The following is an 8,716-nucleotide window of genomic DNA, read 5'->3' on the forward strand; positions in this document are numbered from 1 at the left end:
AGATAAGGATGTTGGTAGGATACAACTGCATTTAGGTAAGGAGATTTGTAAGGTAAGTCAAGTCAAGTAAAGTCACCTTTATTTATATAGCGCTTTTAACAATACAGATTGTGTCAAAGCAACTGAACAGCATTAATTAGGAAATTAATTCCTAATTAATAAGGTAAGAGAGTGGCTCTCTGAAAACAAACTGATGTTGCATTTAGGTCAAATGGAATCCATATTATTTGGGTCTAAAAATAATTTGAATAAGGTTTCTAAGATGTCTGTTAAGGTGGGGGATTGTTTAATATCAAATAGAACTTCTGTTAATTATCTTGGATGTGTCCTTGACAATGATTTAAGTGGTGTAAGTATGGCTATGAAAGTTCTGGGTAAGGTTAATGCTATGACAAAATTTCTTGCCAGACATGTTAGTTTTCTTGATAAACAGAATATAAAATTACTTGCATCATGTTTAGTGTCATGTCATTTCGAATATGCATGTATTTCTTGGATGTCTGATTTGTCTCGTGGTTGGTTGGATACGTTACAAAAATCTCAGAATAAATTGATAAGGTTAGTTTCAGGGTTTAGTCGTTTTACACATGTGGAGGTTTCCCATTTTAAGTGTCTAGATTGGTTACCTATAGAAAGCAGACTAGAACATATTAAATTAAAACTGGTACATTAGATTATCAATAATAGATCTCCTTCATATTTTAATGTATTTTTTTCTAGGGTAAATGAGCAACATTGTTATAAAACTAGGCAAAGTCTTATGGATATTACATTATGCCATTTTAAAACTATGTATGGTCATAGGTCTTTTAGATATTCTGGGGCACTTCTGTGGAATAAGTTACCTCTGGACATTAAATCTGTTGTGTTTGTCTGTGATACCTTTTGTCTGCATAATTTAAGTACCTTGTGCTCTAATCTTTAAACTGCAATTGTCATCTTTTGTGTATGTATTGTGACATACTCAACAGATTATGAAGCCAAGAGAACATGCTGTTTTTTTCCTTGATCCTCTTTATGGCATTACATTCAGCCAGGAAGAATACATACGCATCTACAGGTTTTACAGGGCACTGTTGGAAGTTCAGATATTGCGGTCGTTCCTAACCGCATTTTGATAAGATTGTGGTTGTTCTTAACCACATGTAGGATTTTATGTGACTTGTTCATTCAACTTAATTTTAGTGACTTATTGAAAGGGTTTTGAAGTTAGTCAAGTGTCAATGAAAACAGTCGTAATACTATTGGTTCTGCCCCATATTTCAGTTCTCGTGTTTTCTTTGGTGCAGTATTGTAAGTGTTTTTAAGTATTGGTGTTTGCTTTGGATTTGTCACCACAGAAACATTGCACAAATCCTGTCTCCTGGGCCTTGGCGTGAATACTGTGTCAACGATATTACGGTACCATTGTTTATTTGAATAACTGGAAAAACACTGGAAAATCTTAGACTTTACAAGGTAGTTTAAACTTGCATGGTAACATCAACAGGGCCTTCCACGACAACATCTCAGCAACAGCTGTGGTGTCTTTGTCCTGATGGTAAGTTTATAGAGCTGTTGTGTTGCTTACTACTTGATTTTTAACCAATAAATGTATCTGTGTACATGTGTTTAATGTTTACCATTTCAGTATTCACTGTACTTTGTGACATCAGGGGCCTTTGATTTTACAGAGGTAAGTGAAATCTGCAATGGTAACCCCCATATTTTTAAAAAGTAACCAACTCACTGAGTATATCTTTTTATCTCAGACTGACATAAGTGCAGCCTTGGTGATCATGAGACTTAAAAAAAAATTACAAAATCTTACTCACCCCAAACTTTTGTGTACATGTAATATTTATTTTAAATTGGCTCATTTGTGCAAGTACATTTATTTAAACTGGTTGTTAAAAGTTCAAATGGATTGTGTTATGTTCTGTAATTGCTGTTAATATGTTATATTCTGTAATTGCTGTTAGTAAATCTGTCAGAAAAATATATGCAAAAGTTTCACCTTTAGGGGTACAACAGCCTGGCAGCCTTTTACAAAAATTAACCATGGTTTTAATACAGTAACCACAGTTTACCACAGTGTTTGTAGGAAAACTGCAGTAATAACAAATTTACCATGGTAATAATGATAATAATACATTTTAGTACTTATGTAACACCATGTTTATTTTTCATGAGGTACCCTCATAGGTGCACATTTGTAACTTATCTAACTAATATGCTCCCTTTTAGGGGTATAGTAGCACCTTTGAGGTTATTGCCCCAGTAAAGGGCTAAAATACAATTATAGTATATTTTATTTCTGACAGTGTAAACAAAAAAGGCCTATGAAATGTTATCTTATTAATCATTTATGTTTGCATCTTAACTGTCTTGATGTATGGAGAGATAGGAATCCTGGTAAAGTTCAGTTTACTTGGAGTAGTAAGGATGGTTCCAAACAATCCAGAATTGATTTCTGGTTATTATCTGAAGATTTAGTACAAAAAGTTTAAATTTCTGACAGTGTAAACAAAAAAAGCCTATGAAATGTTAAAAACATGGCTTTAAAATCTAATATTAAGTGAGTATAATTACTGATTATATTCTTTTAATAATTTAAATGATCAGTTTAGTTTAGATATATCGGTATCGATATCGACGATACTGGGCTTGAAAATATCGGTATCGGATCGAACATGTGACATGTTAAAAAGAAAAGCCTTTTTTTTTATATCTCAAGAAATTCAAGGCAGACTTTTACTTTTTGCAAGAGACTCATGCTTAAGGAACTGACTATACATTTTGGAGGAATCAATGGGGAGATGATCTTTGGCTGTCCTGCGCAAGCAGTAACTCTGCGGGTGTTGCGATTTTGAGAGGAATGTTTAAAGGGAAAATACTTAAAAGTAATGTACACTCATCTGGAAGATGGGTAATTTTGGTACTAGAGATAGAAGGTAATATTGTTATATTAGGTAACATTTATGGTTATAATAACAAACCTGAGAATCAAACTTTGTTGCAGAGTTTTGAAGAGGAGGTTTCAGGAATGTTGTCAAACTTTTCTAATGCTAGTTTGGTTTTGGGTGGAGACTGGAACACTATCAGTGATACTTTATTGGACTGTCTGCCCCCACGACATGTAAGACATCATTGTTATTACCTTATTAATCATTTATGTTTGCATCTTAACTGTCTTGATGTATGGAGAGATAGGAATCCTGGTAAAGTTGAGTTTACTTGGAGTAGTAAGGATGCTTCCAAACAATCTAGAATTGATTTTTGGTTATTATCTGAAGATTTAATACAAAAAGTTAAAGAAATTAAAATAATACCTTCCATTCTTACTGATCACAAAATTATTCATGTTATTGTTAGTTTTGATAGTTTGGCTGGAAAAAGATCAGGGTTTAATTATTGGAAGTTAAATAACTCTCTCCTTGAAAATTAACAATTTCAAAAAGCTGTTAACGATATTATAAAGGATTCTTATAGTAAGGCAAACACTGTAAAAAATGTCCTTGTAAATTAACGGTAATATACTGGCAGCAGGGTTTCCAGCAGTTTACCGTAATTTTACAGTTTTATTACTGTATTCTGAATTACGGCTTTTTTGTAATTTTACGGTAAAATGCTGGCAGCAGGATTTCCAGCAGTGTTCTGTAATTTTACAGTTTCATTTCTGTATTCTAGATTGTTGTTTTTTTCTCTTTAATTAAATGGTAGAACTAGCAATTTTGCCAATCATTAACTTTATTATAAATATCTGTACTTGAACAAATTCACAAACTGGCATTGTAATTTCATTTATACAAAAAAAGTGGCAGCAAATACACAGAAAAGAGAAGACCAAGAGGGTATTTCTTATAGCACAGTATTTAAGTGCCCAAGCAATAATTCAAATGCTTTCTCAAAAAAGTAATCAAAATGGAAGAATCAATTTGCAATCCAATGGAAGAATCAGTCTTTGTGCATGTTAGAGAAAGATGAGATGAAGAGACAAGAAAAATGAACCATAGCATTACAAAACAGACAATGTGCAAAATGAACCCTGCAGAAGTATGTAGACATATTTAAACCGATTTAAGTTGACTATATAACCACAAAACAAGCTGCCATTTAAGGTGTATCTGTGTGCTATGAGTATGACATAGCATGGGCATGGGCATGGGCTTGGAGTGTACGTTCCCCTAAAAACAGCCTTTCAGAAATGGCAAACAACTTCTGAACAACAATCTTATTTTGGTGTAATAAAAGTCAAAACCTGGTAAGGATTTGCAGAACAGTCCAAGAACGTTTCAGAAACATAAAACTGTCACCAACTCTGATGCAAGTGTAGCCAGGGACGGGTGTAGTCTGAAACAAACATTGAAAAAAATGCTTTGCAAGTTAAAATAACATCAAAAGAATGTCAAAAGAACATGACAAAAAGCAACATATAATACTACACAAACATTTCGGTAACTTAGGGCCCTATGATTTCAACGATGTGGAAAACACGGACAGAATCACCGAATCCAGTCATGAAAACGGAATTAGTCAAATTTTGGATGAATACATTAAAATAGTGTTGTACACCTACTGAAATCGCGATGTGGATTAGTGTAGGTGAATATTAAACCGCAAAAAGACTATTTAAATATTATTACTGCATGTTCTGTGTGTCTCTGTGTGAATGAATGGCGCAGACGCGTGGTTTTGTTTACTACAAACATACTGAAGCACACGTGATGCTTGTGGTGTTTTCAGCGCCCGTTTTCTCACCATATGATGACAGGAATACATGATCTTCACATAAGAGCTTCTTTGAAAGCCACTTTACCAGCATTTTAGTTTTATTTGTGAAAAACTAGCGTCATTTCATGTACACACACACACAAAAAAAAAATCTAGCTTCTCATCAACCCTTCAAAATAAAAGTTTGGTCTAATGTGAAGTAATTGTGACAGAAATATATCACTATTGTACAGTAGAATATGTCGTTTTCAAAGTAATATAATAATAAAAATAACAATTATAGTAATAATAATAATAATTAAAAAATTATGTTTAAGGAATAATTACACAATTGTTCTTCCATGTTTTAATTGTACAATTATAGATATTTTATTTCTAAAATTGTAAACAAAAAAGGCCTATGAAATGTTAAAAACATGGCTTTAAAATCTAATATTAAGTGAGTATAATTACTGATTATATTCTTTTAATAATTGAAAAGATCAGTTTAGTTTAGATATATCGGTATCGATATCGACGATACTGGGCTTGAAAATATCGGTATCGGATCGAACATGTGACATGTTAAAAAGAAAAGCCTTTTTTTTTATATCTCAAGAAATTCAAGGCAGACTTTTACTTTTTGCAAGAGACTCATGCTTAAGGAACTGACTATACATTTTGGAGGAATCAATGGGGAGATGATCTTTGGCTGTCCTGCGCAAGCAGTAACTCTGCGGGTGTTGCGATTTTGAGAGGAATGTTTAAAGGGAAAATACTTAAAAGTAATGTACACTCGTCTGGAAGTTGGGAATTTTTGGGACTAGAGATAGAAGGTAATATTGTTATATTAGGTAACATTTATGGTTATAATAACAAACCTGAGAATCAAACTTTGTTGCAGAGTTTTGAAGAGGAGGTTTCAGGAATGTTGTCAAACTTTTCTAATGCTAATTTGGTTTTGGGTGGAGACTGGAACACTATCAGTGATCCTTTATTGGACTGTCTGCCCCCACGACATGTAAGCCATAATTGTTATTATCTTATTAACGAATTATGTTTGCATCTTAACTGTCTTGATGTATGGAGAGATAGGAATCCTGGTAAAGTTGAGTTTACTTGGAGTACACTTGGAGTCCAAACAATCCAGAATTGATTTTTGGTTATTATCTGAAGATTTAATACAAAAAGTTAAAGAAATTAAAATAATACCTTCCATTCTTACTGATCACAAAATTATTCATGTTATTGTTAGTTTTGATAGTTTGGCTGGAAAAAGATCAGGGTTTAATTATTGGAAGTTAAATAACTCTCTCCTTGAAAATTAACAATTTCAAAAAGCTGTTAACGATATTATAAAGGATTCTTATAGTAAGGCAAACACTGTAAAAAATGTCCTTGTAAATTAACGGTAATATACTGGCAGCAGGGTTTCCAGCAGTGTTCTGTAATTTTACAGTTTCATTTCTGTATTCTAGATTGTTGTTTTTTTCTCTTTAATTAAATGGTAGAACTAGCAATTTTGCCAATCATTAACTTTATTATAAATATCTGTACTTGAACAAATTCACAAACTGGCATTGTAATTTCATTTATACAAAAAAAGTGGCAGCAAATACACAGAAAAGAGAAGACCAAGAGGGTATTTCTTATAGCACAGTATTTACCAGCAGTTTACCGTAATTTTACAGTTTTATTACTGTATTCTGAATTACGGCTTTTTTGTAATTTTACGGTAAAATGCTGGCAGCAGGATTTCCAGCAGTGTTCTGTAATTTTACAGTTTCATTTCTGTATTCTAGATTGTTGTTTTTTTCTCTTTAATTAAATGGTAGAAATTTGCCTATTTTTAAAGATAGTGGAGTGTTCCTTTAAGGTGTGTCTGTGTGCTAGGAGTATGACATAGCATGGGCATGGGCTTGGGGTGTACGTTCCCCTAAAAACAGCCTTTCAGAAATGGCAAACAACTTCTGAACAACAATCTTATTTTGGAGTAATAAAAGTCAAAACCTGGCAAGGATTTGCAGAACAGTCCAAGAAAGTTTCAGAAACATAAAACATAAAACTGTCACCAACTCTGATGCAAGTGTAGCCAGGGACGGGTGTAGTCTGAAACAAACATTGAAAAAAATGCTTTGCAAGTTAAAATAACATCAAAAGAATGTCAAAAGAACATGACAAAAAGCAACATATAATACTACACATGAACATTGAAAAAAATCCTTTGCACGTTAAAATAACATCGAATGAGATAATGGCCCTATGATTTCCACGATGTGGAAAACACGGACGGAATCACGGAATCCAGTCATGAAAACGGAATTAGTCAAATCATGCGGATTGTCACGGAATTTGAAAAATTTGGGATGAATACATTAAAATAGTGTTGTACACCTACTGAGATCGCGATGTGGATTAGTGTATGTGCAAAATGAACCCTGCAGAAGTCTGTAGACATATTTAAACCGATTTAAGTTGACTATATAACCACAAAACAAGCTGCCATTTAAGGTGTATCTGTGTGCTATGAGTATGACATAGCATGGGCATGGGCTTGGAGTGTACGTTCCCCTAAAAACAGCCTTTCAGAAATGGCAAACAACTTCTGAACAACAATCTTATTTTGGAGTAATAAAAGTCAAAACCTGGCAAGGATTTGCAGAACAGTCCAAGAAAGTTTCAGAAACATAAAACATAAAACTGTCACCAACTCTGATGCAAGTGTAGCCAGGGACGGGTGTAGTCTGAAACATAAACATTCAAAAAAATGCTTTGCAAGTTAAAATAACATCAAAAGAATGTCAAAAGAACATGACAAAAAGCAACATATAATACTACACAAACATTTCGGTAACTTAGGGCCCTATGATTTCAACGATGTGGAAAACACGGACAGAATCACCGAATCCAGTCATGAAAACGGAATTAGTGAAATTTTGGATGAATACATTAAAATAGTGTTGTACACCTACTGAAATCGCGATGTGGATTAGTGTAGGTGAATATTAAACTGCAAAAAGACTATTTAAATATGATTACTGCATGTTCTGTGTGTCTCTGTGTGAATGAATGGCGCAGACGCGCTGTTTTGTTTACTACAAACATACTGAAGCACACATGACGCTTGTGGTGTTTTCAGCACCTGTTTTCTCACCATATGAGGACAGGAATACATGAACTTCATATAAGAGCTTCTTTGAAAGCTGCTTTACCAGCATTTTACAGTTTTATTTGTGAAAAACTATCGGCATTTCATGTACACACACACACAAAAAAAAAATCAAGTGTCTTCACATCAACTCTTCAAAATAAATGTTCGGTCTAATGTGAAGTAATTGTGACAGAAATAAATCACTATTGTACAGTAGAATTTTCACGGGTCGCTACTGTGAGGAGCACGGAGCGAGGAACGAGGAGACCAGGAGTACAAAACAAAGGGGTTTAATATTCTCTTAAGGGAATCACACATAGCACAAGGAGGGGACATAAACAATTCCGGACAAAGAAACTCAGAACGGGACTCACTATAAATACACAGACACCAATGGGACACACCTGGGAGCAAATTAACTAATTAAACAAACACAGCTGGAACCAAATTCATACAACGAGGACAGGAACAGGAAGGACCAAATAAGGAAAACAGGAACTAAACGGGAACATACACGAGACACCTACGAATGAGCCAGATTCAACAACTCAATTATCCTGTTATTATTATTATTATTATTATTGGTAGTAGTAGTAGAACTGTTGAACAACAACATGTTTTTAATAAAAATTTCTTTTTATATTATAATTTATAAGGAATATGCTAAGCATGAATAATTTTCCATGGTGGATTAAATGTGCCACGTATATAAAATTTTATTTGGCCTATTATGAATAATCAGAATACAATCTCTGAATAAAATTAATTAAAAACGCAACCAGATTAGATTTTTCTGTTCCCTTTGTACAATGTAATGATCAACCCTGATTGTTTGAAGTTGTTACTACATAGTTACCAGATTATAAAATCACT

At 33.5% G+C, this 8,716-nt stretch overlaps 1 long non-coding RNA gene across 2 annotated transcripts; it reads left to right on the forward strand.

The window, feature by feature from the left end:
- Positions 1-1,676, forward strand: LOC107704399 (uncharacterized). 2 transcript variants are annotated; one of them, XR_001635956.1, is made up of 4 exons: positions 1-35; positions 1,341-1,401; positions 1,490-1,540; positions 1,631-1,676. It is a non-coding gene; the product is annotated as an uncharacterized LOC107704399 (long non-coding RNA). The 2 variants fall into 2 exon arrangements; XR_001635957.1 differs by lacking the exon at positions 1-35 and adding an exon at positions 1,029-1,247.
- Positions 1,677-8,716: the final 7,040 nt, after the last annotated feature.

Source organism: Sinocyclocheilus anshuiensis, unplaced genomic scaffold (assembly GCF_001515605.1).
Source record: "Sinocyclocheilus anshuiensis isolate Anshui unplaced genomic scaffold, SAMN03320099.WGS_v1.1 scaffold1938, whole genome shotgun sequence".
Taxonomy (NCBI): Eukaryota; Metazoa; Chordata; class Actinopteri; order Cypriniformes; family Cyprinidae; genus Sinocyclocheilus; species Sinocyclocheilus anshuiensis.